The 16,819-nt window shown below is 40.3% G+C and overlaps 1 long non-coding RNA gene across 1 annotated transcript; it reads right to left on the reverse strand.

Annotated features, from left to right (window-relative positions):
* Positions 1 to 14,206: 14,206 nt before the first annotated feature.
* On the reverse strand, positions 14,207 to 16,352 carry LOC134637077 (uncharacterized). The gene is made up of 3 exons (XR_010095063.1): positions 16,088 to 16,352; positions 15,673 to 15,749; positions 14,207 to 14,395 (listed from the first exon to the last, which is right to left on the reverse strand). It is a non-coding gene; the product is annotated as an uncharacterized LOC134637077 (long non-coding RNA).
* Positions 16,353 to 16,819: the final 467 nt, after the last annotated feature.

The following is a 16,819-nucleotide window of genomic DNA, read 5'->3' on the forward strand; positions in this document are numbered from 1 at the left end:
AAGTCCAGTGAACAGCTTGAAATGGTACAAAGGTAAGTGGTGAACTGCCAGAGGTTAAAAACAAAGGTAAGATTACACAAAACAGAAACATAACATATATTTCAGAATTATACAAAAAGGCCGTTTTCAGGAACCAACCCTGAGCCAAAACAGTTACCACAGCATTCTGCAGCACCGGCCTGGTCTGAGGTTCATCCTACAGTAGTGAGAGTAGGGAGGAGGTGGGTGGAAGACAGCCTAGAGAGGTGGAGGCATGCTCTGAAGAGAAGAGGAATGAAAGACGTGTGTGAAGGTGCTGGAGACAGTGAAATGGGGTGTTAGCTTTTTTTCCTGGCATTAGTCTAATCCACTTTCTTCTTTGTACCAGTGGTGGCCAGGCACCTCTGAGAATGTGCATCTGACCAGTTAAAACTGGTGGGGAGAAGCTGGTTGTTTTGCAGGCACTGAGCTAAGAGCCTTGACCGAAATCAGGTGTCAGTTTTCATGTCTCAAGCTGCCCCTGCACATTCTTTTATACTAATGTCTGCAGGTTTCTAAGTAATTATTCAATCAGTAAAAAACTAAAGATTCTACCAGTCCCAAATTAAAATCAAACCCAACAAGGCTCTGCCTCCCATTCTACTTTTAAATACTCTAGGAACAACAAGTAAGCCTGCAGTGTGAGAGCGAAGTGCTCTAATAGGGTGATATGGTACTACAAGGTCATTAAGATAAGATGGGGCCTGATTATTCAAGAGGAGCAGCATTTTGAATTCAATTCTGGATTTAACAGGGAGCCAATGAAGGGAAACTAAAATAGGAGAAATCTGCTCCCTTAAGAGTACTGACAGGCCTAATGAAGTCAACTATTTTAGTTTCATTTTTAGCTCCAACTTACAAAACACCCCCTGTTGTGCCATACAGTGCTAAAATACCAAGATAAATATGTGTGTCTTGTTAAAGGTCTGTTATGCGTCAGCCTTTTTTGTCAGGGGGCCAAGAAGCCAGTACGTAGGAGTGGACCCAAAAGCAGAATCAAAGAACTGTTTGGACTTAAAGCTTTATTTAGTATTGTTGAACTCGTGGAAACGTAGCGAGAGTCTCTGGCAAGGAGGCAACTGGAACAGAGGGAAAGAGCGGTTAATTCCTGAGGTAAGTTTGACTGAAGGTCAGTATGGGTTTGGAGAGCAAAAGCTTACTTGCAGGTGGGAGATGATTAGCCCCGGGGAGAACGACGACTAAGCATCCGGCTGAATCGCAAAGTGGGTGAAGAGAGGTTCTGAGCCTTTATTTCCAGGGATCCTGAGGTGAACGGCAAGCAGGAGAGCAGATAGGTGCGAGCGGTGAATAGCTGAGTTTCCAAGGAATGAGCTTGCAGACTGCCACGAAAGGTTTGGCATGCATAACCAGCATCCAGTGAGTTGTGCTGCAGGTAAATCGAATTGAGGTCTTAGAAAAAGAGAAGATACAAGGAGATGTAAGTACAAGGCAAAACTTAAACAACAAGGACTAGTTACCACCATAAGATAGCTGAGGAACTGGTGAAGAATGGAAGGCTGGGCTTGTCTTAAATGACATCCCGCTCATTGCTGTTGATGGATTATAGGTGGAAAGATGCAGCTGTGGAACCAGCCACCCCCCAGTGGGCGGGCACAGGAAACAAAAAGAGCCCAAGCGGAAAAACACCGGACAGTCTCTCAGATTATGACATTTTTAATGTGAGCAGACATATTTCATAGTTAGCAAATGCATATCTTATAGGTGTCTGTTCCAAAAAATCACATAAAACAGTAAGCCATTCTTTGGGTAGTTTATTCCTCTTTCATGCGACTCTTCCATGCTAATATCCCCAGAGAAGAGTTTTTGGTGCCTGAAATGGGACAACCTGCATGATGCATATTTATGTTTGAATTCGAACTTTCCATTAACCTCATGAGGGCTGGTCAAGGATAGCTGAAGGGCTGGATGTGCCATGTAGGCTGCACAATCTTTGATATTGCTGTTACTTTATCAGTGGTCACCAGTTAAGAGTCTGTATATCAAATCATTAAAAAAAGAAAGAGGCATGCATTATGCTATGGACCTGCAAGTCTGAGTCCCAATTATGTTATTATAACATGCAACCTCCATAACGAGCATATAGTTAATCAACCTCCATATCACTAAATGTATATAATTAATGTTAATAAATGGAGAGTGAACCTATTGGATATGACTGCTCATCACATTTGTATGTATAATTTTTGGTTCCCCTAATTATGATAATTGAAAAGCAGACTGATCTCTGTTGGATGCTCTCCTCTCCTCCTGGATTGATCACTGCCTACATGAATTCAAGGAGATGAAGTTTAACATTTCAAGAAGGGAAAATTGGTGCTTATCCAAAATAGGTCAGTTTGTCTGACACACTTAACATCATCTCTGTGATCTAAATGTGTTTCACTTTTGATGTCCTAGATAGTTTGCCCTACCCATGTCCTCCTTTGCCCTCCATGGTGGGCAAACAAACGCCCTTTTTTACATTCTTTATTTTTACCAAACAGATGTTCTTGATTAGTTGGCCCTTTCTCCTTCTTTTGCTTTAAATGTCTTCATTTAGGAGCCTCTTAACAATCATGGCCTTTAGAGAGCCTTAACAGATTCGCCCTCAATTACATGATGGGAAAAGCATTAGAACCATTAAAACCAGCCAGGCAATGGTAGAAGCAGGCAGGCAGTGTTATGATGAGTGGTATTGAGGCTTAGGCAAGTCCTGCCTTTAAATAAGTGAGATGGACGTTTGCAGAGTGTTCTCTTCTTTGTTTTTTGGTTTTGTTCTGGTTCTTTTGGTTAAACAAACGCATATGTACACTTCCTTGTGACTTGCAGGTGATTTCACCAGACGGTGCAGCCAGGCCTGAATGACAGCTGTGTGATATGCTGATTACTAGCTTGTCGTCTTGACACTGATGAATGATGTACACGCATTGGTCATATATTTCATATCAAATCAATCAAAACCTGTAATAACATGGGTCCCTCATATGATAAGGTGCGGGCCCTTGTTGACCCTGTTTCCTCAGGCTTCGGTGCAGAATACATGTACTGTACATCTACGCTGATTATCCTTACATACTGAGGGAGATCTTATATTATCAATACCATCAATCTGATACTATTAATACTTGAGGTTGCCATGTCATGGTCAAGGGCAGAAAGAGCAATGAAGGTTAAAGGACGATAGATTCTGACAAGCAGGGAGCTAGCCAGTGATTTTGTTTAAGGCTGTTCTACTCTTGTCTCAGATCGAAAATGGCAATTTAAGACCATGTTGAAAAGATCAAATCAAATCTAATGACAGGAAGAGATGCGAGCAGACAGGAGGAGGAAAAGCACCTCATGTGTGTGACCTGGATCAAGTGTGCATGTCAAGTAAAAGGCGTCTTTGTAGATGGCGATGGTTTAAAAAAAGTACAAAATAGTTTGCATTTCGGAGGTTCTTTACTTTTGGGGAAAAAAGTTCAAGTAAATGTTCAAGTATCACTTAATGCCTCTTCAAAGCTGCTACAGAAGTGTTTTATTTGCCTTTTCCCAACACTGTATTGTTTTTAACTTGTCAGCCAATCATGAAACACTGATGAAATATTTACTGTTTTCAGGTCATGCGTCAAAACCAAAACAATGAAATATTAACAGAAAGAGAAAAACTTCACTATTTCTTGTTTAAGAACCTTGTAAAGAAAAAAATAACAGCAGAGTCAACACAGTCATTTCTTCAAACTAGGATGAGGGTGTTCAGATTAGTCACACCTGATCCTTGGAAATCTCAGGTGTGTGTTTGTCAGTGGCCCCTGGCCCCTACACCCTCCGTAACAGCCAAACCAAGCGTAACAAGGCATCTGGAATCTGTGCACCTCCCCTGGAGGTGCATGGAAAAGTGATGGGAATATTTATAGAAACACCCACTGCTGAACTCAGCCTTGTGATTTCAAGCTTTCTGGGCCAACTTTTTTAATCTGCTCTTTGTCAGCATTTTGATTTAACCCTCAGATCCAGAACATGTTTAGGCGGTTGTTTGCTAATTAATACAGACTCTCTGGCAGCAGATAACACAGCGTGTCATTCACTCAGACAGCCACGAGCACTTTCATCTTAAAGCAGAACACAAGATAAAACTGAGCAAATGAAAGTGTGTTTCCACTCAACTCATTTTCTGTGTCTGTGAAAAAAATCCACCTCTAACTGCACACTCAACTCCAAAAATAAAAAACAAATATTTGCTGCCAGTATCTCTGGTTTTGGTCAGTCCTAACTATTCTGATATCTCTGGTAGTCATAGAGAGGCAGCTCTGACAAGCCTCCTCTGAAATGTCTGGAAGGGCCTCTTCTTGGTTTGGAGGACGCGGATGTATGACTGTATTCATAAGCTTCCTCTCACGCTCCTCTGAAAACAGCTTTTGCCTGCCTCCATGCTCTGTAGTGCACCACAGAAACCAGCTACAGTACATGTCTGTGAAGGTTCTCAGTCATCCAGGTCATCGTAGTCAAAGGAGTTTGCAAAGAAAAGCGTCTGGACTTCTTTAAGTTAAACCTAAGTTTAAGTTACAACCTAACGAAGTCCAGACGCTTTTCTTTGCAAACTCCTTTGACCAGCTACAGTACATGTGTCTGTTGTAATGGGACAATGGCACGGTGGCACAGTGGTTAGTACTGTCACCTTACAGCAAGAAGGGCCTGGGTACAAATCCACCATATGGCTGGGGCCTTTCTGTGTGGAGTTTGCATGGGTTTCTCCCTCTGTCCAAAGACATGTATATAGTGGGGTTAGGTTATTGGGTCATTTTAAATTGCCCATAGGAGTGAATGGCTGTCTGTCTTTCTGTGTTACCCTGCACCAGACTGGAGACCTGTCCAGGGTGTACCCTGCCTCTCACCCCATGGTAGGGTCTACCTTACAATATAAAGCACCTTGAGGCGACTGTTGTTGTGATTTGGTGCTATATAAATAAAGTTGAAGTGAATTAAAATTCCCCCAAAAATTCTGTAGAAAATGTTTTGTGGATGATAAAAATGTATATCTCCATTTCTCATAAAACAAGAAAAAAAAGAGAGAAATCTCTCTTTTTTTTAAACTAAGAATTATATTATCAGGCAAATAACAAACTGATTTTTATAGAGAAATTTGAGCCGGCACACTGGACCACTCCCAGAAGTCAGAAATGAATCAAGTGTAACGTTCAACCACTGAAACTTCAGGAATGCAAGTGAATAATTGCTTTACTAATGTTTGTTTTGTTTGTTTGTCTTATAACACTGATCATGAATAAAAACAGTAAAAATGTCTTAGCACTAAAATATTTTGATTAAAGAGCTTGCACATATTGGAAGCCTAAAATATTACAAATACTCTTAATGTAGAGCAGCTGTCATACACCCATACATGCCAACCAATCCCGAATTTCAGTGCCCCTCCCAAAATTCTCCCGGAGCCACCATTCTCCGGAATTTCTCTCGATTTTCCACCCGGACAACAAAATTAAAAAACCATATCCCAGATTTCATAGCGCGGCCCAGCCAATTCCAGTTTCCAACAATTGCGGCAGCTACTTAGTTTTAATATTAGTCTTATTTCTCTTTCTGGGTTGTAAAATAAACTTTTAATACATTTTCAGTCAAGAATGTAGCTGAGTAAACTTCAAATATCTGAGTCGACGAGAACAGCGGACTCCCGGCACATCGCTTTCAAACCCCCCGCAGTCTTTGGCTACTCAGGTTAAACATGATATATAAGTCACTTAAGATAACTCAAAAATGTTATTGTTTGGCCTTTTTCAGTGTTTTATTTGTTCCGGAGTCAATCGGTTTGGCTGAGATTAAAATTATTAGATTAGATTAGATTAAAATAAAACTTTATTAATCCCCTGGGTGGGTTCCTCCTTGGATTTCACACAGCTGAATAAACCTCAAACAGAAAACTGATTAAACAGAAGTGTGAGATGGTCGAGAGTTTACGCCAGTGTCCGGTTATATTTTAGATAGCAAGGAGCAGACGGCTGAGTTTCAGTCCACTGAGAGAGCTCGTGACGTAATTCTGAAGGCTAGACCGTCCAATTTCACAGTCGATCACTTCCGGCCTAACTGGCTTTCGGAGGACACGGCCCACGTAGACCACGAAGGCCGGGTCCTCAGGATGATGCAGCCTGAATTTGGACATCCCCGCCGTGTCCGGCTGGATAGTAATAACGGCGACATTTAACTTATTTTATCCGATAAAGAAACACTGTAAAATTCACATTTGGTATATATACACTTCAACATGAAGTGATGTCTTTCTTTTCATTCAATTCCTGAAATACAGTTCATCACGTTGGCTTCTGCCTCTATCCTCTCTTAACTTCTGTTGATGGGACGAGTTAGTGTGGTTCAGCAGGGCTGCCACGATTCAGCAGGTATATCCTCTTTCCACTGTGACCAGCATCTGGTCAGCCAAAGGTTTCCAGCACAGTCCCAGCAAACAGCAGCAGTGACCAGGCTAAGCATTGCCAGCGATCTCAACAGCATCCTGGCTCTGGGCCTGAGAGGCTGCTGTGTGGACCTTCTACCTGGAACATGTTCCAAGAGAATATCATGTGTATATGCAGTATAATGTTGTATGATGCTGTAATAGGTGCAAGTGCTTGGTCAACACGATAACCAGCTTTTATCTACTTGCTTTGTCACTGAATGATATAGTCTTCATATTAACATTAATGTATCATCACCAAGCCATGACACATCATTTTGGGGTTTAATGTTTTATATGAACTGTTTATTTTCTTCCTTGGTGGAATGATTGCACAGCATACATCTTTATTGACTTTAACAACAAGAATTTGGTGCACAGGTTTGAATTTGCTTGGATTAGAGAAAAACAAAGAGTCATACATACAGTAAGTACATAATTGTATATATATATTTTTAAAGGTGCTACTGGCATTAAATTATCACCAGACGTTGGTCCAATCACACATGGAATGAAATCAAACCATAGATATCCATAAATTAAGCTATGTGTAATAATGAGAAATGACACAGGGCTAAGGCACTGAATGCATGGAGAAAGGAAGGTGCAAAAACAAATGAAAAGTTATGACGTCAGATCAAATTTATCAGTAATAAAGAAGCAATCCTGCCACTTAGTGCAAATTAATATCAGCTGGTTCAGTCCCAAATGATGGCCCTTTAAAATGTGTCTCATTACCAAGTGTTACACAAAAAACATCACATAATGGGCGAAAACAATGAGTTCCCTCAAGACCTTTGCAACCTTATTGTTGCAAAACATACTGATGGCATTGGTTACAAAAGAATTTCTAAACTGAAGGTTCCAGTGAGCACTGTTGGGGTCTAAACCGGGTGCTCGCCGCAGGATTTCAGAAAGAGGAGTAAAACAAATTATCACAAAAGTTGTCCAAGAGCCAAGGATCAGCTGCAGAAAGACCATGGCCTATATGCATCATCAATTCAATTCAGTTTTTTTTATTTTATAGCACCAAATCACAACAACAGTCGTCTCAAGGTGTATCATCACCATGCAGGATTCCATTCCTGAAGAAAAAGCATGTTGAAGCACGTTTAAAGTTGGCTGTATATCATTTAGACAAGCCAGTGAAATACTAGAAGAATATAGCCTGGTCAGATGAGACCGAAGTTGAACTCTCTTGATGCCATACACACTCTGTTTGCAGGTCAAAACGCACTTGGAGGTGGAAACATCATGGTGTGGGGCTGTTTTTCAGCATACTGCACTGGCGCACTTCGTATAATTAAAGGAAAGATGAATGGACAAATGTACAGAGACATTCTTAATAAAATCTGATGCCACCTCCCAGGTTGATGATGATGAAACAAGGGTGGACATTTCAGCAAGACGATGATCAAAAACACAGCCAAAGAAACCCTCAATTGGTTTCAGAGAAAGAAAATCCAGATGCTAGAATAACCCAGATTTTTGTGGAAGAATGGGCCAAAATCACACCTGAATAATGTGTGCGACTGGTTTCTCCATACAGGACGCATCCTAAAGCTGTCATCACAAACAAAAGCTTGTGTACAAAGTATTAAACAAACTTTAGTAATGCTGTTTAATACTTGTTCTGTCATTTCTTCATTTTACACAATTTATGGACATATCTGGTTTGGTTTCTTTGCATCTCTGGATTGAATGTGTTGTGACCAACATCGATTAATAATTTCATATCAATAATACCTTTAGAAATACATTTACTTATTTTACCAGGTGTATTCATACCCCTCATACCGTAACCGTCTGAGCGTGCACTGAGCATGTGTGCACAGTTCTAACATTAACTTCAACCAAACAATCTTTGTGACCCTGCTAGCCCAGCTAGCTAATGTAAGAGAACAGTAGGAAAAGCTTAGAATATAAGAAGCCTAGCATTAATAAGAAAAGAATATTATGCTTGTTAATCATTCTATTATAGCTTAGCAGCACATGGTTACACGTCACTTTACAGGTTAAGTGCTGCCAAGAGTGTGTAATGGTGGTAAAGTGTAATAGATCAGCTGTCTATGAGAGAGAACTGATACTGAACAGAATTTTTCAAATTATGTAGTCCTGTTATTTAATAACAGGACTACATAATACCTGTGAACACCTAATTTTTTATCCCATGCATCAGAGAAATGTATGGAATGCCTCTATGGTTCTTAATTGCTATGGCTGCCCCCCATCTGTGTTTCTAGCAAAGCAGGTGTTATTTGTTGACTTAGGTGCCTTTCTACGAGCTTTAATGTTGCCCAGCTTAAGGGACAGTGTCAGTCAGTGAGGAAGATCCCAGTTGTGAGTCACAGACCTACTGAAGGACTAGGCAAGGCAAGTTTATTTATATAGCACAATTCAACAGCAAGGTGATTCAAAGTGCTTTACAGAGACATTAAAAACAAAAACAAATAAAAAGCATGATTTAAAATGAAAAAAAAAAGGGAACAGTAGATAAAATCAGTAGTTAAAATGTAAGTTTTGAAATTTAAGCTTAAAAGTAAAACAGTGCAGATTTGGTGCTTTATTCAAAAGCAGCTGAGAACAGGTGAGTCTTCAACCTGGATTTAAATAAACTGAGTGTTTCAGCTGATCTGAGGCTTTCTGGGAGTTTGTTCCAGATATATGGAGCATAAAAGCTGAATGCAGCTTCTCCGTGTCTGGTTCCGACTCTGGGAACTGATAAAAAACTGGATCCAGATGACCTGAGGGATCTGGAAGGTTCATACTGGGTCAGGAGGTCCTAAACCATTCAGAGCTTTATAGACCAGCATCAGAACTTTAAAGTCTATCCTCTGACGGACAGGCAGCCAGTGTAAAGACCTCAGAGCTGGACTGATGTGGTCCACTTTTTTGGTCTTAGTGAGGACTTGAGCAGCAGAGTTCTGAATGAGCTGTAGTTGTCTGACTGATTTTTTAGGTAGACCTGTAAAGATGCTGTTACAGTAATCAAGCCTGCTAAAGATGAATGCATGGACTAGTTTTTCCAGGTCCTGTTGAGACTAGGCAATAATGTAACAATAATTCATATTAAATAAGAATGTTTAAAAGAAAGAAATAGTGTGTTGATTAGAGGTTACTACAGTGATCTATCCAGGGGAAAAACACAAGTTTAACATTCTTTGCTAGCCCATGAATCTTGTTTTATAGTACACCTCTATGGATATACTGAAATGCAAATAACAAAGGTTATCTTACAGCCTACAGAGCCCTCATGAAAACAAACAAAGTTACAGATACAGAGCCTATCAGAGTGCACGTTTTGGACATGAGCCAGTTAGCTAAATTTCTCCATCTTCACAAAAACGAAACAAACAAAGAAAAAACAAGCTTCTGTTGTTATAAGCCTATTTCTTCCTCAAGCTTTATTTTTTATTCAGTTCTCAGGTCTGCACTGTCTTCTTAAACCTACTCCTACTGCCATCACCACCACCATCACTACCTGATGACCTGAGAAGTGGAGCTAAATACATTTGACCTTGGCAGACCGGTGGGGGCCACCCAGTGGGAGGCCAGTGCTGGCATCTCCAGTCCCTGGCTTGGAGCCAGCACTCATGGTGGTGGGAGATTTGGCAGGAATGATGGTCTTTGGGTGAAGATCACTATGGTTCGTTCAAATAAGAGAGGAGGCTGCCAAGAGATGGGAGCAGAGACCTGGACTGTTTATCTGGGTCCCAACACAAGCATCCCAAACAAAACACACAGACTTGGTTACACACATGAATTTAACAGATGTAAAAAGAAACACACACACACACACACACACACACACACAGAAAACATAGAATTGTTGGTCTATACTTAGTTTACAACTACTACCCTAACTCTTAGTTAATGCAGAGAGTATTGTTAAAAACATTCACAATAACTGTTGGGTCTGTTCCCACAAACCCCGCTAGTTCTAGAGACTTATTTATCATGAAAGAAAACAAGGCAACAGTGTTCGATCGATTACTTGCGCAAGGGAGGCCTTTGGTCAAGAACCAGCTCTTGGAGCTCACGCTCCTAACCTGTCTCCAGCCCAAAGTCCTTCAAAGAGCAGCTTCCCTCGCAGCTATTTATTGAGAGACAGTTCACACAATAGTTTACAACACGTACCTCCCCTCTTAACCCCCCTTGGTTACAAAGATGAGGCACTGTATGTATATGTGTGTGTGTGTGTGTGTGTGTGTGTGTGTGTGTGTGTGTGTGTGTGTATGTGCCCTCCTGCTGATCAAAGGGTCATAAACCCTAAAAGCAGGGGGAACATCCTTGGTCATAAAGAGGGTAGTCTCCCCCACACCCAATGTATGGTTTACCATAGGTAACACAGTGAAACCATACAAAGGGCAGGAAGCTCTACCAAACATCAAACAGACCTCCACAAGGATGTTCCCTGTGATAAAACACTTCAGCCTCACAGTTAAACAATGTAGAAATGGATGGCAAGCATAAAAATGACAAACATTTAAGAATCCACTCTAACAATAACAGCCATAGATTCTAAAGGACAGCACACAACTGGCCAACACCATTTCTGCTGGGAAAAGATGGCCACTCAGCCTACACAAGGTCCTGTGGACAACACATAGTTTAATCGAAAACAGAGGTGAGGACAGGGGCTGAGTGAAAATGCGACCTTCAACATTCAATCAGAAACAGACAGTGGCCATGCACAGGAAGACTGGCAGCAAGTTAAACAGTCCAAAGAAGAGAGCAGCAACTGGACAGACTCCATAAAGATATGTCCAAAACAACATTATGAAAAATGTCAAACACTTACTACGTGTCACTTTGAATGCTCATCTCTGTACTGATTTCCTTGTAGTCAGCCTGGAATCCACAGCCAAGGCACTCTCTCTCCTTCTTTCTCCACATTGCACGATAGCTTTCTCTAAAAGTCCTGACCCCCCTCCCCCACATGTCACTTTCACTCACGACCAGGTTCAGAGACAAATGAGGAGACTCAACTCAGGCACGTCTGCTGGACCATACAGGGTGAGCCTTGCTTCTTATAGGCCTGTGCCCTCCAGCTTTGTGGAGTCTTTCATAAACTGTTCATGATGAGTCTGAGTCTGCAGAGGGTCCCAGTGCTGTGGAAGACATCATACCTCGTTCCTGTACCGAAGACGTCACATCCCAGTGGTCCCTAGGATTACAAACCTGTGGCACTGACTTCCTGCGTCATGAAGACCCTGGAAAGACTCATCCTTGACCAGCTCCGACATGTTCTCAGGCCGCATCAGGATCCATTCAGTTTGCTTACCAGCCCCACCTCGGAGCTGAGGACACCACCACGTTCCATCATGTCTACCCCCACTGGACCAGTCCGCGAGCACTGTGAGGGTCAAGTTTTTTTTTTTTTTTGCTTTTCCAGTTCATTGTACAAGAATACATACAGAGAAAAAGGCAATATTCACATGGCTGTCAGTGGGAAGGAAAAACTCCCCTTTAACAGGAAGAAACCTGAGACTGAGATTATCCAAATAGCCACAGGCAGGAATGATTTCCTGTGTTCAGTGGTCCATCTCCCTGTACAACTCCTCCATCTAATAAACTGTACACAGTGCAATAGTTAGATCCTTTTATATGACTGTCCTTGATCTTGATTAAATTTTTCCATCTCTCCGTCCAGGGCCCCACAATATCAAACCAGTTTGCTTCTCCAGATGCTCCTGTGAAAGGGGAACAGATCTTACCTGCCTCATGTGTCTGTTCCTGGGCAGCCATAATACCACAGCTCCTCGAATGCTGTCATTGTACTTCCTGAGTCATCATGACTTTAGCCACATAGCCTTACCTTTGACCAGACTAACCTCTCCCAATGTCTCCTTCCAGTGGTAGTCCTCTGCTCAACAGGTGTCCGACAACCTGAAACATGGCTTTGCCTCTGCACCCATCATGGTCCAAGCCATTAACTGTTGAAGTAGACGCTTCTAACTCAGGGGTCGGGGCTGTGCCGTCCGAGCACTTGGAAGGTAAGCTCCACCCATGTGCCTTTTTCTCCCAACTGTCCTTTAGGCAGCGTGGCAGCACAGTGGGTAGCACAGTTGGCTCCTAGCAAGCAGGTACTGAGTTCAATTCTACCATCAGGCCATTATGTAGTGGGGTTAGGTTAATTCATGGCTCTAAATTGCCCATACACTGTAAAATATAACTTGTTGTTTCAACTTAAAAATATGAGGTAAAGGGCTGCCTTAAAATTTTAAGTTAAGTCAAGAAATAGAGTTTGTTCTTATAACACAACCAATTGTTATCTTAATGAAAAATCACATGTTGTCTAAACTTTCATCTTAGTTTAGTTGACTGAGATTTATTAGTCAGTTCAACTCCTTTAATTGTCATCTTTACTTGGGAAAACCCTTTCAGCTAAATTAAAATAATCTATTGTTTAAACTCTTGTCCTAGTTCAGTTGACTTGGGTTTTTTAGTTAATTCAAATACTTTAGTAGTTCTTTTAACTTAGGAATCTATTTTAGCTTAACTAACATAATCTGTTAGCTAAGTTGATTTAAGTTTATTAATTAACTGAGCTCCTTAAGGTAGCTGAGTGAACTTGTAAATCAGTTTCATTTTAATTATCAGAGTTGATTGACTGGATGTAAAGAAAAATGTGTATTAAACATCTTAAGTTTTGTTTTGTTTTTTTTTGGCTTTCTAACATCCATTTCAGCAAAACTACCTGTTAGGTTTATCTTAGATCTCAGGTTTAAATATCTACATTCCTTTAAATTAATTTTCTGTTGTTTATAGAAAAAAAATAAAACCCCACAGATTCCATTAAAGTCTATCTGATCATTTCATACAGAAAGTTTGTTTTAAGAACATGACAAGACAATTACTCATGAGCACCCAACATTCACCATTTATTGTGCCATCTTAGTCATCTGAGAAACAGAAAAATCAGTGACGTAGCTCATCAGGCTCACAATCCATCAAAACTCAAAGGCTGCTCCCTGTGAAACAATAAATTTGAACTTGGTCTTGAGCCCAGTTTGGGTGAAGATGAAATTCTGACCAATACTCTAGGAGCAGTAGTGATTCTTGTGAAGTAACAACATAAAGTCTGCATTATGTAATGTATCAACGGGACACTTGCTATTTTAGAAAAGTTATTCTTTACATTTACAAAATTTTTAAACTTCATTGTGCTCAGTCACACCTGTTAGCATAAAACTTGAAATATTAAAATAGTACAAAACCTTTGATAAGTGACAGTAAAGATCAGTTTATAATAACTAAGACATCAAAATCTTGTATTTGTCTTCGTTTACAATTGCAACAAATTCCACAGAACCAATATCTCTGAAAATGACTGCATGCTTCTGAAACATTTGATAATATGGATATTTCAGAAACATTAGTTTGAGTCTGCTCAATTGCAAAACAAAGGAAAAACTACTGACTTGCATGAGATAAGCATCTGCAAAGTCCACCATTATATTGTTGTTCACATAAGTTTCTTAAACCATGAACAAATGAGTAATTGTCTAATCTGGAATGTAAAGTGTAGTCATTTAGTGACATACAAAAGTGAGAATGAGAACTTGCAAGAATAAAAAAACAAACAGTAAAATAAAAACTGTCCTTAACACTAAGGATCATACAATTACAGTTCTGCATGGCTTTCTGCAAGAGTCTGTTTCTTAGACCATGCACTAGTGAGATGCACTGCCTTCCACCAATGTTCATTAGGATGTTCTGAATGACTTCAAAGATGTCCTTAAGTTCCTTTGGATAGTGTATGTTGAGGGCAAAAAGAAGGCCCATCAGCATGGAAATGGCACTTGAGACATCCCTCAGATTAGACAGGATTACTGCTGCCTCAAGGACAACCAACACATCGATGTCTTCTTCTTTCACCATCGCAATGCCAACTTTCATCCTCTTAGAAAACGTGTCTTCAATACCTGTCGGCTATAAAAGGGTTCAAAGACAAAAAAAAAAAAAAAAATTACACAATTACAATTACACAATATCCCGTGTGCTTAACAATTCATGTCTTTCCAAAGAAGAGCCATACTGATGCTTTGGATGATGGTGATTGGCTTTGGGTAACACTTATTAGTTGTTAAAGTTTTTTCAGAATGAGATATGCACCCCCATGTTACAAATCCATTTCTTGCTTTAAACAAAGACCATGTTCATAAATAACTGAGCATGTCTTCAATTGCAGAATTCAAACAAAATTTTCAATTTAAATGGTAAATGGCCTGTATTTGTATAGTGCTTTACTAGTCCCCTAAGGACTCCAAAGTGCTTTACACATTCAGTCATTCACACACATGGGTGGATGACTGAATCGTGACTCAAGAGTTGACAGTTCGTCTTATAATTGGAAGGTTGCCGGTTCGAGCCCTGGCTCCGACAGTTTCAGTCGTTGTGTCCTTGGGCAAGACATTTCACCTGTTGCCTACTGGTGGTGGTCAGAGGGCCCGGTGGTGCCAGTGTCCGGCAGCCTCGCCTCTGTCAGTGCGCCCCAGGGTGGCTGTGGCTACAATGTAGCTGCCATCACCAGTGTGTGAATTTAAATCTACTTATGCTAAATATTGGCTGTGCTCTAAACCAAATCTGGCTGAGAATACATGAAATGTGCAAACTGCAGCTACACTACAGGATCAGATTATGGCTCCATAGACAATGCTTCTTTAATCAGTTTATTGATTAAAGTTTATTTTTTCCCCCTATATTAACAGCATGAAAAAAGAGCATATAGACATGGCTGAACAGGTTGCATAATTGGCACTGAATATCAACATCCACCTTTACCCAGCTGCCCAATGACTCTCGGCCAGTAACCTTTAATTGCTTACCCAGTCTACACAGTCTCTTTTCCAGGGTCCAGGACATTTCACCAAAGTATTGCCCCCCACAGCTGTAGCAGCCACTGCAGCCCCTTAAATATCCTAATATCTCTGCCATTACAATATACAATGTGAGAAATCAAACGTAAAGCTGAAGTGAACAGTACAGCAGCGAAATGTCAAAGACCCTGGTGAAGACATGAATAAACACAAGACACTAATAATATCAATGCTAGCTTGCCAGTTAGTTTCTCTGAACCCCAGACCAAATCCAGTGTCAAAGATCTTGTAATAATACATTTGGTGAGGAAAAAGTACACATGTACTTTTTAATTTAAAATCCACTGTGGTGCTGTCATTATTAAATTTACTAAAAGAAACAATGCTAACCTTCACAGTCTTGAAAGTGTGTGAGGGATCTTCCTTTAGAAAATGAGGTCCTCTGTCCTCTTCCTTTGTGTAGGGCTCTGGTCAAAGAAGTCAAAAAGAAAACAAAAACACTTTTTAAACAGTGTTTATGAAGCATGTAGACAGCTCCAAATTCACAGCTTTTTGATGCATAATTCCATCAATATATGATTATCATTGGAGATTTTGAATCAGGCTTATCAGGACATTCAAGTAGAATATGATATCCAACCTACCACCAATATACATAGATTCTGTAAAAGTTACCACACTAAATGTCCAGTTGTGAAATATGATGACAGACTTTACTTATCAGCTTTCTTTCAATGAGTTCATCAGTTGAACTGGATAACCTAAAACTTAAACAAAGGATTAGATTTCGCAGTTGAACACTTACATCATCTCCGAAGCATTTTATGAGCCTAGTTAGCCCTTCTATGCCGCTCTTGATTTTGTACAGCTCCACGAACCTCTCCATAATGGTCAAGCACAGCAAAAAGGAACCCTTTCAGGTCAACAGATGTAAGACGGGCAAATTCTGCTTCAACCTGAGCAACAGAAGAAGAGGGGTGGAGAGTACAGGCAGAATTAAAAAAAGATTCTTTGAGACCCAAATTTAAGCAAACAGTCATCTGAGGCCCATTAGAGAAAACACAAACACACAAAAGCAAACAAACAAAAAGATGCACTTTACCTGCCGTTCAGCAAACAAGGAAGTTCAGAGAACAATAAGCTCTGTCTTGAAATCTTTTAAAGTAGAATGATTGTGAAAATGACTTATGTGATGTAAAACTTTAGTAAACGTGCGATTAAAAGAACACTGAGTAAAAGGACAAGTAACAATTTCCTTATTCCTCAGATGTTTACCTTGATGAGCAATACTGTTTTAGTCCAACTGCCTCATTAAAGTTACACAACAGGCTTTTTACATTAAAGCCAGCAAGTCCATTACATACTCCCTTTTTAGATCTGAAATACTGTGCAGATTCTGTGTATATGTAGTGGACAGCAATTTACCCCAAAGAGCGCAAAGTTTGCAAGTCCACCTCATTTAAATGACAAAGACAGATGTGATCATCTAGACCTGTGAAAATAAATTAATGACAAACTTGCAGTTATGGATGTTATT

Source organism: Pelmatolapia mariae, linkage group LG2, assembly GCF_036321145.2.
Source record: "Pelmatolapia mariae isolate MD_Pm_ZW linkage group LG2, Pm_UMD_F_2, whole genome shotgun sequence".
Taxonomy (NCBI): Eukaryota; Metazoa; Chordata; class Actinopteri; order Cichliformes; family Cichlidae; genus Pelmatolapia; species Pelmatolapia mariae.